Source organism: Myotis myotis, unplaced genomic scaffold, assembly GCF_014108235.1.
Source record: "Myotis myotis isolate mMyoMyo1 unplaced genomic scaffold, mMyoMyo1.p scaffold_m19_p_18, whole genome shotgun sequence".
In the NCBI taxonomy this organism is placed as follows: domain Eukaryota; kingdom Metazoa; phylum Chordata; class Mammalia; order Chiroptera; family Vespertilionidae; genus Myotis; species Myotis myotis.
In genome coordinates, this window is record NW_023416322.1 from 34,712,210 (window position 1) to 34,728,554 (window position 16,345).

The 16,345-nt window shown below is 53.5% G+C and overlaps 1 protein-coding gene across 1 annotated transcript in view; it reads left to right on the top strand.

Annotated features, from left to right (window-relative positions):
- The first annotated feature begins 4,948 nt into the window (after nt 1-4,948).
- Nucleotides 4,949-16,345, top strand: part of NGF (nerve growth factor) — a 49,470-nt gene continuing 38,073 nt past the window's right edge. Inside the window, exon 1 of the mRNA XM_036344576.1 lies at nt 4,949-4,996. The gene's annotated coding sequence lies outside the window, so the exon portion shown is untranslated. The remainder of the gene's footprint in view (nt 4,997-16,345) is intronic.

Below are 16,345 nucleotides of genomic sequence, written 5' to 3' on the forward strand. Positions count from 1 at the left end.
GAAAATAATGTTATGGTTGGGGGTCACCAGAACATGAGGAACTGTATTAAAGGGTCGTGGCATTAGGAAGGTTGAGAACCACTGTGCTAAGAGGAAGGCAAACTGCTGAAGAACAAAGTCATCTCTGCACACGGGCCACTGTGACAATTAGCACGCCAGGAACGGGCCTCCATCCGGAACAGCTCTGCAGGCGCAGAGTGAGGAGGAAAGGGGCTGAGGACAGTCTGCAGCCTTGTCTCCTGTTGTCCCCAAGCATCTGTCAGTCCCTCCCTCTTTAATCTGTGGCATCACCCACACACTGCTACAACCCCTCCAGCTCAGCCCAGGAGCAGCAACAGGCTGCGCAGGCTCAGGACGGGCTGAGGACCGGCCCTCGTGGGAGAGCAGTGAGAACCACAGAGGTGCCCGAAGACGCCACCCGTGAAGACCTGACCTGCGCTGTCCACCTGGTGGCCATCGGGTCATTGGAGGCCTTTTGGGGACAGAGATGAGTCTGAGAACCTGGAGGCTCACCCGTGCTCGGGTCAGGAGAGCGGAGGACAGACTCTAATCAACCAGCACCTGGGATCTCATCACCTGTCTCCTCTGTGCCTGGCCGTCTCATCCTCCTTTCCACACTGAGCTCACCGAAATCACTATTTTCTTTTTTATTTATGGGCCTGGCTACGGTGTGGGGCAAAAGTAGGTTTACAGTTGTGAGTATGCAAAACACAGATTATTCTTGTCTTATTAGTTATGAATTATTGTATTATTTCCCATATGAACAACTCTAAACTTACTGTTGCCCCACCCTGTATAATGTACACTACATAAATACTTACTAAATATTTCCATAAATAATGTCAGATGGAGGGAACAGCTTGAAATAAGGCGTGCACCTTATTAGAACTTAAGTTGCATGTGGCTACAGGCTGTTTCATTCATTTCGTTCATGCTGAATCCCCAGAGCCTAGAGTAGGACAGACACATATCAGGTGCACACACCTATTTATTTAATACAATGAGCAACATGATCATAAGCAGTCATAGTTATTATGGCTCAACAAGGACACGCCTTTCTCCCACGGCCACCCCACCAGAGAGGACAGATAGGGTAGGTGAGCTCAATCTTCCCCCTTCCAAGCTGGTAGCTTTCCTGGGCTGTGGTGCCCCTGCTGGAGAAGAGCTGAACTGCCCTGGGCCTATGGAGACAGGGCTGGTTCCAGAGATGAGACCCACAGGCTGCTGCAGCCCCGAGTTATAATTTACCACCCAGGTCAGAGTTGAAGCTGGGGGTGGAATCATAACCTTAGGAGGCATTGCGGGAAGGCTGAGGGTGGAGAAGAACGCAGACTGAGCCACAGAAACTTGATGGAAAACTGCTCCCTGCAGGCCGTCCTCGGGGAGGAAGCTGAGGGCTGGCAAAGTCTCGCTGAGCTTGGCTGAGAGAGGGCTCGGCGTTTAACAGCAAGAGCTCCACAGGCACCATCCAAGTCTCTACCCTGCCATTGATGGCTGCCAGCCATCTGAGTGGCTTTTGCTGCGTAAGAGACTTGCCCCTTAGGGCTTCAGTTTCCTTATTTATAAATAAATGGGTGTTACCTACCCATAGGGCAAGTAAAATGCTTGCCCCTCAACCCAAACAGGGGAAGCACTCAAGAAATGCTGTGATTATTATGGTGATCATGATGTTATCGCAACTGGTGACCTTTAAGGAGAAAATGTCTGTTCAGTGGGGAGGTGAGATGAAGGAGATGGGAATCAGATGGCAGGAAGCTAAGGGGAACCGAAGAAATGCTGGGTGCTGAGGAGTTCCGTAGTGCAAGCAGGTGAGAGGGCCAAGGGCTGGGCAGCGGGAGGGCTAGTAGTTTCTTTAAGAGAAAAGACAAGTGGATGGGCACAGGCAAAGGGGAGGGAATCTGTAGGTGAGAAACGGCAGCTGTCAGAGAGAGGTAGAGCCAGGAGCAGGCAGAGATGGCCCCGAGAGGAGACGGGGAGCCCAGTGTTCTGCACCCCACCTGCCTTTGCTCCTTTACCAGCTGCACCAAAGACCGGGGTTGGAGGTCTCTTCCTCGGCCTCTTCCAGAGAGTAAGGTAGCAAGCGGGCTTGCCTACAAGTCAGCAGGCTCCAGTTCTGGTCTGACCGTGGCCATTCCTACTTGGCTGAGCCCCAGTCCTTCCTGGGCTCTTGTGTCCCCCTCCTGGTGGCCAGAGTGATTATCTTGGTGATTCTGTAGCCATGTCATCACACTGAGCTTTATAAAATATTTCCTCTTCTCAAGTTTTTCTCCACTCTGATTAGAAGGAAGGAAAAACAATCTTTGCGCGGAAGCTATTTCTTCTTCCAGCAACTGGGACAATATTTCTGTTGCAGACGTACTGCCAGCAGAGCCAGCCACAGCGTCCACACGGGCAGATCGAGGCTGAGCCTCCCGGCGTGCAACACAGCATGAGCCCTTGGCCGTGGCTTCTGGAACGAAGCAAGAGCTTTGTGTTGGGCTGAGTGCTGCTGTGGCTGCAGGCTCTGGATCCTTGGAAATAACAATTCCTGTGCGCACCACACTCTGTCCGCCAAGGAAGCAAATGCATCAGCTGCCGGTTATTTTGATACCCTGGATAGAAAGCTCTTTCGAGAAAAATCTCCTTCAGAAAAACATTCTTCTCCTCTGCTTGTCTGCACCATTCCCTCTTCCCGCTGCCCTCCCAGCTGCTTCTCATTCCTATACAGTGGGGCCTTGACTTACGAGTTTAATTCGTTCCGAGACCGAACTCGTTAAGGAGCTCGTTAACTCAAATTACTCTATCAACTCAATGCAAAAAATCGGCGGAGGGACAGCTGGTATCTCAAAAAACTCGTTAGTCGGGACACTCATAAGTCAAGGCCCCACTGTACATGCAACTGGTCCAAGCCTTCAGGTCCTTCTCTCGGTGCCCCAGGAGAAGGACATTCCCGCTTGGACTCATCACGAACGTGGAAGAGGCAAGAGACCCCTGGCTGTGGGCTCTGTACCACGCCGACCTCATCTGGAACCTGCCGGAAACCGGCCCTGTGTGGATGGGCTGTTTGACAGTCACAGATGGCTCTGACCATTACTGGATTCACTAAGCATTTACTGAACACCTACTGTGTGCCAGGTCCTGTGCTAGGATTTGGGGAGACCCTGATAAACATGGCCAGGGCCTAATATCCAGCCTCCACTAGAACACCAGCTCTCTGAGAACAGGCAGCTCAGCCATCTCACAGTGCGTGGCGCACAGTAGGCGCTCGTAATTAATCTTTGGAGTATTTGTTTGTTGCCTACATATTCTTATTTTCATGTTCTTATTTAAGATCCTTAAAATTCAGGGACAGAAACAGAGCTAGTCACGGATGGAAAGGAGCGCTCATGAAGCCAGCCTGTGCCGTCAGAATACGATCAAGAATTTGAGGAGGGCATCTAGGCCTATATTCTGCTTACATCATTTCTACATTTCCCTCTTATACACCACATAAAAGAAAAGCCACAAGTGCCCCAAATCCTTTTGTCCTTCTGGGTGATGCCACAGGGACATATACCTGAAGCTCTGCGTTCAACAACTAAATTCTCTGTTATTCTAAAATTTTCAACTTCATCCCTAAATTCTCAGGCAGCTATTATGTCAGGCTTACGGCTAGTGCTTTCAAACAAGTTTATACATGACATGATTGATGAGTGAATTTGTCCTATTGTCTGGACATTTCTTTGTTTAATTGACGATGATAAATTTCCTAACCAGTCACCCGGACTCGGGGACTGCTTCTGCAAAAGGGTCCTTTACGGTGGCCCCATCGCCAGCACTCACCTCCAAGGTGTGCTGGCCCGCCAGTCTGTACCGAACAACTCAGAAGTGGCCAAGCCTTTGCTGGGAAGCAATGCGGCCAGACCAAAGCCAAAACTGACTTCCAATTCTGGGGCTTTCCTCCTACCTCGTCCTTCGCAGACCAGGCACAAATGGGGTGAACTTAGGGCAAAGACGAAACTAGGAAGCAGTGGCAGCCTCAGACCAATCCGTGCCAAGGATATGGGAAGTGCCTAAGAAGAGCCTCACCTTGCTCAAGTGCCTTCCACTGGGACTTACAACAGGAACCCCTATACGCACTACATCCAGGTACCCGAGGGTGACCTTCACCATGAAGAGACTGGGAGCCTCTCCCTCTCTGCCTCCCTCCCCACATCCCTTCTCCCTGCACCAGGCACAGGGTAGGGCTTCAGCACACAGTGTGCCAGGGAGGAAGTGAAGACATCTGGCTGAGTTCAACACCAGAAAAAGTGGGCTATGACTTTGAAAGACCTATGAATCTCCCAGAACATGCTTACATTTGGTGAAAAATCTGACTCCAGGGATATTTCTGTCTTGCTAGTGTGGGGCTGGGGTAGGAGAGGGCAGGCTCTGAATCCTTCCAGCCAGTTCTGGTTCTAGGAGCCACCGCCCTCCAGTCGGAGAGCGCCCGCACCTGCATCTTCTGGGGCTCCTCTGGGTGCTCGCTTCTCCCGGGGTGACAAGCCCCCTGGCTTCTCTCTCTAGACTGTGAGGAATAGCCAAACCTAAGGCAGGATGGCAAACGCCAGGCAGACCCCCAGACACTGGCTGCAGGCAAAGTCGGTGGGGGTGGGGGGAAGCCAGGGGCAACCCCGCCCACCCACAGCCTGTGAGCCCATGGGCCACCTTGGCCAGCACCCCTGCCTGGTGCCCCAAAATGCGCGGCCCCTTCACCCCCGTGCGTTTCCATTTGACCTCTGGGGTTTGAACCCTCCGTGGCGGAGCGGAGCAGCCCTTCGGGGAAGGATCGATTGCGAGTCCCCAACACCATCTACCGCCCGGCCTCGCGGCCCAGCCCAGACAGGTGTGGGGCTCCGGCCGGGAGCGATGGAGTCGGGACGGGTTTGGAGTGAGGAGGAGTCTGGGAGGAGGGGCTAAGGATTTCAGACAGTGAGTGTAAAAGCTGCTCGGCGCTCCCGCTCGGCAGAGAGCGCCGGGGACGGAGCGAGCGCGCAGGGTGAGTTTGGAAGCCGGAGCGAGCCCCGCGAGGGCGCTGCGCGGGGGCGGGGCGGGCCGGGGCCGGCGGGGCTGGGCTCCCGGGACGTCCCGGCCCCACGAACCAGACCTCCGTGCACCCCGAGGCTCCTGAGAAGAGCGTCCCCAGTGGGTGCCGGGGTGCGGGAGTCTCGGCAGGCGGGCGGGCAAGTCGTGGGGAGCTGCGGTCTTTCCGGTGGCGGAGTTCACGGTCTCCCAATGGCCCGAAGTCCGGAGGCCACCCTGGCGCCTGCGGTAGCCGCGTGGCGGTGCCAGGTACGGACTATCCGCTCCGGGGCTAGAAGGGGACAGCGCGCAAGTGAGGGAGAGCGAGTGAGCGGGGTGGCGGGAGGCGAGAGGGATGCGCGCGGGAGGGGAGCGCGCCTGGACCAGAGGAGCGTGGTCTGCACCGGAGGGCGAGTGCAGCGCGCGCGGGCTGAGCTGTGCACGAGTTTGGAAATTCCCCAGGTGAGGGGACCAGAGGGCAGGGTGCGCTGGACCTTGCCAGGAACGGAGCAAGTGTCTGTGGGCTTTTCTGTGCGTAGCTGCAGGGCTGGGATTCACGAGGGAGGCCCCCGAAGCTTGATGGAGGAAGCCTGCGGGCCAAGGGGCCTCCATCAAGCAGCCCCGACCGACCGAGGTCGCCAAGGCTCGGCTCCGGCTTCTTGGGCACCGGCTGTCTGCTGCCAGGTGTGTGAGAAGCTGGCCTGGAGGGGTGGGGCCGGCAGCGCCTTGGTCCAGGCAGCAAAGGCTGAGAGGACCCAGGGGGCAGAGAGCAGCATCGCGCAGCCAACGCAAACAAGAGGCTTTGCGCTGTTCCATTACGACTTTCCTCATTCTTTCAACAACAACAAAAATCTCTGCAATTCTCCTGGAAGGTGCTTTCTGCTTGAACTTTCTCTTCTCTTGCGAACTGAGATTTGAGAGGAGCCTGCTTGCTAGGCTGGTTTTTCCAAGTTGTTCCAGGTTGGAAGTTGTAAGAGTGGGAAGGATAATTTATGGGTGTTCCGTGCAGTGAAGAGCATTACAGCAAAGCCTTTTGGGTGCCGTGGGTATTCAAGAACAACTTAGTGCACGTTCCCAGCTGGAAAGCAAAAACAGTGCTCGCCGGGGTGCCTCTGCCCTGTCTGTCATCCTGGAGAAAAGGCCCTTGATTAATGTCCTGGCTCCATCCCCTGGGCACACCCACTGCCCGTGCCAGCCCCTCCTCCCCCACATGTGCTGCCAGCTGCCTTCTGCAAAGTCAGGATCCTGCTGGAGGGCCCACCGGAACTTATCTCCAGGGGCTTCACGCTCTGCGCCTGAAACTCCCCCTCTGCAGAGCCTCAGGAGAGAGAGCAGCGGTTCTCAACCTGTGGGTCGCAACTCTTTGGGGGTTGAACGACCCTTCCACAGGGGTCACCTAAGGCCATCGGAAAACACATATATAATTACATATTGTTTTTGTGATTAATCACTATGCTTTAGTTATGTTCAATTTGTAACAATGAAAATACATCCTGCATATCAGATATTTGCATGACGATTCATAACAGTAGCAAAATTACAGTTATGAAGTAGCAATGAAAATAATTTTATGGTTGGGGGTCACCCCAACATGAGGAACTGTATTAAAGGGTCGTGGCATTAGGGAGGTTGAGAACCACTGGTCAAGACATTCCACTTGAGATCCGGATGGGTCTCTTCTGTGGACTAAGACACATGGCAACCCCACTGTCACTCCATGACAGGCAGCGTTCCCAGAGGTTTGGGGTGAGGGGGCAGTGAGAGTGGTCTGGGGGCTGAGACTGGCCCTGCTGGCATGGACACACTGAAGAAATGAGCGTCCCAACACCTGGGTCCTTGGAGAGGGGCGGGGCTAACAGCACAGGCTCCCAAACCTCTCCCCCAGGCTTTCCCCATATTTGTATGCAGGTGAAAAAAAGGGCAGCCTCGAAGGGGAACATGTTAGGAGGCGCCAGGTCTCTGGGGCATGGGGACACGTGTTTGAAAGAACTGGAGGAGTAACAGAGATTTTATAACCAGCTCTGATGCCACGCCTTCCCTGGGCAGCCGCCTTACCCCTGCAGCAGCCCAGCCCCACTACAGAATTGGGAAATGGGTCCACTCAGGGCAGGCATCCCAGCACTGCACCCTCAGCCGTTCTCAGAGTGAGGGTCTCACCTTGTCCCATTTGCCCTCCCACATCTCCTACCCAGAGCACCAGAGGGTGGAGGGGATGAAGCTTCACACTCCGCTCTCTCGCTCTCTCTTGCATGGAGAAATCCGTGCCTTGGCCAGGAAGGGGGCCCAGCTGCCACAGCAGCAGGGAGGGCAGGGCAGAGCAGGGCAGGGCTGCAGCCTCAGGGAAGTTTCTCATCACCGCTGAGATGAAACTGATGAGAACCACTGCACTTCACTTTCAAATGCGAGCAGCGCTCCTGCTGCACATTCCAGGAGTGCCCCTTGCCACGCAGCTGCATGGAGCCGCAGAGAAGCTACAAAGGAGACGCGCTCCTGCCCCTCCGGACTGGGCAGGGAGCAGTCGCCCACCCAGACATCGGTGCCACACCCAGCACCAGAGGCCTGGCCATCTGTCTTCTCCCAAAAAGACCTTGTAGGGACATCAGGGCCCAGAGCAGGTAAGTCTTGGAGACCTCTGCTGGCAGCAAACACTTTCTGCTCTCGGGAGGCAGTGGCAGGCTTGCAGGGGATTCACTTAAAATGTCTGGACGTCTCTGAGCAAACAACCCATGTTCCCAGAGGGTTTGTCTTTCTGTGACTGGCGCCTCTGATCTTACAAACCTTCGGCGGAACCGTCAGCTCGCAGGCTTGGCTGGTCTGAGAAACCAGCTCCGTGATGGACCAGTTTTACAGAACAGCATAGGGCGGTGGCAGGAAGCAAATGCATGGAGATGGAGGACCCTTCCCCAACCCGTTCCCAGGAAACTTGCTTCCCGGCTGTGGAGAAACCGTTAACATCCTCATTCCAAAGAGCAGTAAAGCCAAGATGGTCCTGAGGCAGAAGCGCGGCTGGAGACACTGGGGCCCGGGGCCCCCGGCCTTTGGGTGGATGTGCACAGGGACTGTCACTATTTGAGCCGAGGCGGAGAGCCCTTCAGCCACAGAGTTTGGCCAAGAGCAGAATGATGACAGCGGACAACAAAGAAGAGTTCCGTGCTCCGTGATGCTTCCTGTATCCTCCTAGGGGCTACGTTACATGCTTTTGAGAAGTCGCCATAGACTACTGGCCTTCGACACAGCAGGAATCAGGCTGAAACATCGCGGGATGATCTCTTGCTATTTTCCTCCTGTATTTTAGGTAACTTCCTGTGGTTGTTTCCTGAGTTTTGAAACAGGAGGGAAAGTAGCTTTGTGCCCTTGAGCAAGTCACTGAACTTCTCAGCTTCCATTTCCCAATCGGCAGGACCAGTGCATTGAATTACTAGTGTTTCTCAATGGGGCCAGTGGCAGCTGGGGACACTTCCTGGGTAAGGATGACCTATTTACCTAATGCGGGAAGCTTAGTATCCCTACCTTCGCTACTGAATGACGGAAGTCAGGGTGACAACCGAAGATTACCCCTCCCCGCCGTGCCATTTATGGTTAAATGCTTATTAAAAGGATAATTTGCTCCCAGTTCAGAATGCCCTTGGAAATTACCCTCGAGGCCCTTTCTTCCAGGCCTTAATGTTGGGCATCTGTTTATCACTGAGAATGCAGCCCAGCCATTCTCCAAGAATCAGCATTTCAGGCTCCGGGAAGCCACTGGCAGGAACATCGGTGCTGTCGCCCCACCAGGCCTCATCCTTTGCCTTCTGTCAGTGGAGTGTGACTGCAAATGAGCCACATGCAAACAAAACCAGAGGGAATGGGGAGAAGGGCCGGCAGGGTTTAGATCGTGGCGGCCTCTGTCTGTGCTATTTGCTACTAAAAACACAGGCAGACTGTTTGCCCGGGGTGCCCGCAGCTCTGGGCAGAGACCCTCCCCTCCTTCCTTAAGTGGGTCACACACTGTGGCACCAGGAGGTTCCTCCCCAAATGACAGGATGAGGAAGCAGAACCTCCCCAGCACTGACAGCACTTAATGCCACGTGGGTACATGTTGCTATCAAATTAATACACCTGGGCCCCAGCTGTGCGGATAAATGGGAACCAATAATGTGACACTGGAGTGAAAAAAGGAGGCTGGCAATGCTACCCTGGAGGGACGGTGCTTCTAGCGCTGGGCTTATTCTCAAGGAGAACAGCTCATCCTTACCTCTGACCCAGCCTCTCCCTGGAGGGCAGTGTGAACCATTTGGTTATGCATAGTGCCAAGGGCCACAGGAGTGTCTGGGAGGATGTTACAGGGAGGCCTACTTGCTACTCACCCCCAAGTAGTAGGAGAGAGAAAACTACCAAAGGGGTAGGGCTGATAGAGTTTGGAGAGTTGACTTGTAATGAAGTAATTAAAAAAAAAAAAAAAAGGCTGGGAGCCCTAGTGAGATCCCGGTAAGGAGGAGACTGGCTGAGCCTGTGGTCTGTCAGGTGGGACTAGCAGATGCCTTTTGAATTGCCCAAGAGTTTGGCCAACCCCTTCCACTCGTGGAGCATCCTTTTATTTCTATGAGCAGGAGTATTAGTCAGAGTCAGTCAGGGTTTCCCTGTAAGCCCGCCGCCAGGCTCAGCAGAGGGCGATGTTCGGGCCGCGCCTGTGGTGGCTTCTGCGGGTGGGGAGGGTCTGGCACTGGACGCGTGGGAAGGAACGCCCCGAGCTCCGCACAGAAGCCCTGCCACGTGGAGGGCAGCCACAGCCCGCAGCGACGGGACCGACGGGACCTGTTCCCAGGAACCACATCGTATTTGCTGTTTGGTACAGAGGGGCTGCCGTGCCGTCTTCCTTCGGCTCTTGGGTTAGGGGCCAGGGTCGGTGGTACGTATCACCTGTCTGCTTGCTGCATGCTGCTCCAGGGTGCGCCCAGGAGGACTGCCTGGTGGAAGCCAGGTGTGCTCAGCCCAGGTGGGGGTACAGAGAGGTGCTGTCTCAGGCCCTTGTCGCTGTGGCTCTGAGGTGTGGTTACAGTGACTTGAGTATCTCATTTGCCCACTCCGGTGACATGCCATCTCATGGTAGGACCTGAGCAGACCAGGCTCGGAGGTGAACACACTGGGGGGCCACAACCTTGTGTCGAATCCCCGCGGAGACGGGAGATGCCAAGAGAGTCAGGCCCCCTTAGGACTGTGCTTTTGAAGGGAGGAGCGGTCATGCTGGGCTCTGACTGCAGGAAGGGTGTTGGACCAGGTGAGCAGAGAGGACGGAGAGGAGCACCAGGGGACAGAGATGCAGGAGGGCATCTCTTGATCCCAGGTGCTCTTCTGGAAAAGAGATGAGCAGTACCTTCTCTGCCGGCTGCAGTGCACAGTGGGGGTGCTGTCGGTGGGACTCTAGCCCGCGCCTGGCACACAGTGGGCACTCCACAACACGCGATCCTTCCCCTCCTGTTCTCCCTGGGCAGGACTGATCTGAGGGGTTGGGGGGGGGGGGCGGTATCTTTCTTGATACCTTTTCACTTCAGGTCAGTCAATACCACCTTTCATTCTCTAAGTCTGTATTTTGACCTTCTGTGATGAACATTCTCATTCACATAGAATTTTAACCAAACTCTTCATCTGCATTGTCTTTGCCTCATAATATCTTGGTAAACGGCGACCCGCGGCTACGCTCCCGCGGTTTTCTTTCCGAGGCAGCTTCCCCTCAGACTCGTACTTCAGAAACGTTATGCAACGCTCTCTAAATAAGGCACTTCTCGAGGAGGGCCATTTGTCCTGGCAGCTTCCAGAGTGTTTGGTTCCTTACCCGCATAACAGCTCCTCCTCCTCCAACAACTGGTGTCTGTAGGACTTTCTGTGTCTTATGGAATTTCCAGGGGAAGGAAGAAGGAGGCTGTGAGCGTTTCCACGAGAGCAGGGCGTCTGCGCTCTCCATGCCAAGGTGAGCAGGCCGGGCAGCTGTTGCTGAATTGCATATCCCTGTGGCCAAAGGGGGGACAGCCCACCCCACTGGGGAGGGAGGTCCACCAGCTATCAGGCGGCTGGATTGACTCCCCTCCTCCCAATTAGCATCTCTATCAGGGTGCTAACCAGGGGAGTCATGACAAATGTAAATCATGATCCTGCCCAAGGAGCTTGCTGTGGAGCTGAAATGAAAATAGCGTTAGGGGCTGGTCAGGGCATGTGAGTGAGGTAAGGCCACAGGCTGGTGGGGTGCAGTGAACTACAAATGGCATGGCCCATGGAAAGGGGACAGGCTGTGCGTCCCCTTTGCTTTGCACTGTTATAAATCCAGTGTGGCCAGATCTTCCAACCTTTCGAGAAAAGTCAAGACTCTGAGGTTGAATGTATAATTTCTTCACTTTCAAAAACATCCGTGTAGCGCCAACAGAACCTGTCAGCAGGCTTTTTTACCGTCTCGTCTAGACTCGGAGCAATTGAGAGCCGTATCAGGGGAGCCAGCCGAAGAGGTGCTGACTGTGTGGCCATAAGACCTCAGAGAAAGGAGAGGCCTCGATGATGAGGCGCCCTCCAGGAAGGCTTCCTGGGGGAGGGGCCGTCCCACGGACGAGTAGATTTAATAGAAGGAGCCCGGCCCAAACTCAGACAGATTTTATCAGTTTATTCCGTAATCCCTCTGAGCCTCAGTTTCCTCATCTATAAAAGGGAACCATAAGGTCAGTGTCAGAGGTCAGTGGTGAGGGTGAGAGGGCGCTGGAAAGCCCTTACTAAGCCCAGAGGCTGACGGAGCAAGTGCCTGAGTTCGACTGCTTTTTCCTGCCCCAGGAAACGGACAGAAGGTATAGGTGACCTTTCTCCTCTCCGGCCCTCTCCCTGCTCCTCCCGAGGTCTGTGTCCTTGTGCCCACTTGTCAGAATCCTACCCCTTTAAAAATCTGACCTGGGCCTCAGCAGAAAAACACAACTCCCCTCAGTAAGAAGGAAAAGTACTCCGGGAGGCTGTATAGACACGCACGGCAAATATTCAAGGAATTCTTAGGAATTAAAAAAAAAATTCGTAACTGGATTTTTGCATGAGGCCATCACAGGAACATGTTTTCTCAATTAGTGTGCACATTGCTCTCAGTGAAGTCACCGTGGCCGCGGCTCATCAGGGCCGGCGCACGCCGAGCCACCTGATCTGGGCTTCACTTTCCATGACCTACATCTGATTCAGCCAAGCCTGGCACTGCCCCTTGCTGTCGAAACCACATCACCCCCCAAATCTGCGAGCAGGGTAGAGGCACACGCACCCCCCCGAAAAGCAAGCATGATCACCAAAAACTGAGAAAGACAGCCCTACTGTTGGTGGTGGGTTGGTAGGTCTCCCACCGCCCCTCACGTTCTTCTTGTCCTTTGGCATTTAGTGTTAGATGGTGACTGTGCGTTGCCCCATCAAAACAGAGGAGACCTTTAGGTTCTGGAAACAGAGAGAATAGCTGCTTTTGCGAAAGCATGCATCAACCGCCTAAAATATTACTAGTCGGGGCCTGAGATCAGCGGTTATGTTTTCTGGATGGCTTCCTGGACTGACTCTTTTCCAAGCAAGCGTCTCTGTCAGATATTTGTAATTTCTGAAATATTTGATTGATGATGGCCCCTGACCAGAGGGACCGTCCAGAGTGCACAATTAGCAACATGCCTCAGAAGCAAAGATGTTGCCCGGCATCCAACAAGATCAAGCAGGGAGTTGAAAACATTTCAAATCAACTGTCAGAGGCCAGAGGAAAGGAAAATGTTGTTCAAAGACCCATATGGAGATGTGGAATCAATTTACTGGTCTCTCCCTCTCTCTCTAAATGAAAGAGAGCAGAGTACGATTTTCAGCAATTAGTGGGTATTGCATGCAGCAAGGGAAAGTATTCATGAAACTTGTTTCAGTTGTATATATGTTACACATATACATGTGCAAACTGGATCATGATGGAAATGTATTTTTTCACTGTGAGTCGTGGTTAAAAAAAAGCTTACAAGCTACTGGTATGGATGAGAGCATGGCTTAGGAAAAGGCATAGCTCAGAGGCCGGGGTTAAGTGCCAGATCTGTGGCTCCCAGTTGTCTGACCTTGGGCAACAAGTTCTCTAAGCCTCAGTGTATAAGGTCAGAATGATGACCCCTCGCAGGGCTGGCGTGTGGAGTCACTGACCAAAGTGTGCAGTGTGGCCGGTACTTTGCCTGCCACCAAGAAGGCCCCGAGTCAGTGAGAGCTGCTGTCCTCGTCTGTCCTCCCCTCTGCCTTGTCCTCCTTCTTCTCCTCTCTCTCTATCTTCTTTAGGACAATGCAACTTCATCACCACCATGACTTCCCTACCCGCTTTCATCCCTGCGGTTTGATGTTCTCTGGCAAACCCAGCAAGAAAACAATAATCATATCTGGCCTTTGTCCCCACCTTCCATGTCATCTTCCTCCCACTTCATTCTTGCAGAGCCATCTTCCCGTGATTCTGGCCCCTGGACACGACCGTGACCGCAATTGTCCAAGGGGCACAAGACATCCTCCTCCCGCCGCTGGAGGGGATAACTGTGTTGGCCCTCCTGTGGGTGCAGTCGCTCTGGGAGGAGCTTCTGTCCCCACAAATCGCATCCCTTCCCCTCAGTATATTTTTGTAAGGACAGCAGGGCTAAGATGCCATTAAAGTGTTGACATTGTCAAATTCTTAAGCACTCCCTGCCTAGAGCAGAGAGCCTACCATTTTCTCATGAGGGAGGCTCCAGGCTGCTGCAGCGTGGGGGGCGGGGGAGGGGGCCGTTTAAGCGTCTCCCCTCCTATAAACAGCTTTAGGCTCCTGGTGTGGACACTGGAGCTGACACCTTCAGGGAAACCAAACCCTAATCCTAACTCCAGCCCTAACTTAGGGGCAGCCTAAGTCACTGACCCCAGGCCCAACCTTCCCTTCCCAGGGGAGGGTGTGCGAAAGAGTGACGCACACCCAGAGGGGGCCACAAAGGTGACCTGTCCCCTTTTCCTGAGAGCCCTGCTAACGCAGCCCCTGCAGGCAGATCAGCAGTGACAATCCACCCCCCCCCCCCCCGCCCCCAGCTTCTGTTTTAACAAGAAAGCTTCCCCTTCTCCCCTCTGCATTTCCCATGCTCCCCTGGGGCTCATTCCAACTCTCCCCTTGTGAAACGCCCTCCCACTGGCCCCATGCTCGCCACCGGGACTCAGAGAGGATTATTAGTGACATCTCCTCAAATGCTGAATTCCAGTCCCAACCAAAGTACCAGCGCTCCTGTCTAAGGCAGCTATGACAGCTCTATTTGAGGTTACCGGGCAGTGGGGGGTGAGGGGAGGGAAGGGGAGAAAACAGATTTATTTCTAGTGTCATTTTCGTCTGAGTATCCCGCTCTCCTTGCCACCGCTCAGGCCACTGTTCCCTGTAACACTGTCATCAGGCCAGTTGCACCTTTCCAGTAACATTTACAGCCGAAGAGAGACGTGTGTCACATCACACCCAGTCCCCTCCCCTCCGCCCAGGGGACTCTATTGAACCTGAGTGGACGGCAAGCAAAGTAGCCAAGAGGCTATTTGAATTCATCACTGTTGCACCTTGGTGGTTTTGGGGTTTTTTTTTAGTTTGTTTTGTTTTGAAGGGAAAAGCAAATGCCAACTTAGTTTTTCTGTGCCCAAAAGGGGGGGGGGGGGGATGGAAAGTGTATGTCCACCCTTTCTGAAACTCATAATGACAAATGGAATCGACTGTCCCGGACATGACACACCGCTAAGGATGTCTCCTAGGCATGAAACAAATTACCTTCTTTTCGTCCGGCTCAAGGGTGTCGCGTCTGCCCTTTGATGGGGAAAGTATGAACCTTTAACAATGTTTTCCTTTTCCTTGGTGAGGAGGTCACACACCAAAACCTGACTCCAGATTTCATGGCCGGGTGTCAGCACCTCTCTCTCTGTATCTTAGAGCTGGAAGAAAACATTTGGGGGGTGGGGCTTTTAAGCATTGTTGTTTTTCATTTTTTCTGAGAAAGAACTGGGCATGTCAGAAAGTGAAGGACTTAGTAAAGCGACAAATATGTTTCCAAGGTTCTTTTTAAAAGCACCTTTATGATTAAGCAAAAACCACAAAAAGTAATCTTAAAATTTTAAACGTTCAACTCTAGTCATTTCAGCTTCTTAAATGATTATGGACAGAAGTTGGACTGGCCATGCTTGGGCTTGGGAAAAGTCCACAAACCTGTCTGAAGCTTATTTCTTTTATGGAATGGGAAAGTTGTGTGTAAGACAGAATAACGGTTAAGTCAGGGATGGGTTCTTTATTTCGACACAGTAATGCTGCAATTCAGGAAGGCAGGGATTTATTTCTGGCTCAGCCTTCTCCTCGCTGTGTAATGTGGGCAAGTCACAGAACCCCTCTGAGCCTGTTTCTTAATCTGTAAAATAAGACTAATAATATCGCCCCTGCCTGCTGAATGGGCTGCTGCATTGACCATGGTCTGAGGGCTGGGGAAACACCTTGGCCGTAGACAAGGGGTAAGATGTGAGAGCCCCAGGTGAGGAGCGTCAGACTCCAGGTGCCAATGCTGGACCGTGGTGGCTGAGGGACCTTAAGAGTCACTTGCCCTACAAGAGTGCTCCACACTCCTGCCTGCCCCTCCCGGGCAGGAGGCCTGTGCTAGGCATTGCGTGGGCCCCTGGCCAAGGACACCGTGGAAAGAGCTTGAACATGGAATCAGACTCCCAGGGTGCCAGGCCCGGTAGTGATGGGGGGTGAGGTACAACAACTCTCTGGTTGCCATTTTCCTCAGCTATAAAATGGGACTAATAGCACTTGTGAGTGTCAGGGTTAAACAAGGTGACGTCTGTGAAGTCTCCCGGTTGCTTAGATCCTGGTGTTTGAGTGGTCGGTGATGCTGAACACAAACAAATGCCTAGGAGCTCCCTGATTGCATGGTGACCTGGCTGAGGACAGGCTCAGGCAGATGGAGTGACGGGGCCAGGATGCCTTGGGGACATGGAGCTCTCCTTATGCCCTTTTCTCACTGGCCTCCTCCGCCACCCCCTTTGCTAGCTTCTTCTTCCCCGGACCTCGAAATAGTGGGGTGCCCTGGAGCCGCTCCGGGATCCTTTCTTTCCCGTATCACTCTTCGTAGATGATTTCATGCTCCCCAGGCATTAAACACGACCTACAACTTCTAGATCTCCATCCAAACGTCCACGGCCACGTGCATGTTTAATGGGCATCTCAAATGTAGGATTTTTGACCCCCAAACTATTCTTCACGTCTCAGTTCAGTCTCAATGACGTCATTATTCCCTCAGTTGTTCTGACCCCAGATCTAGAAAGCATCCCTGATTCTGCCTTCCTCATCACC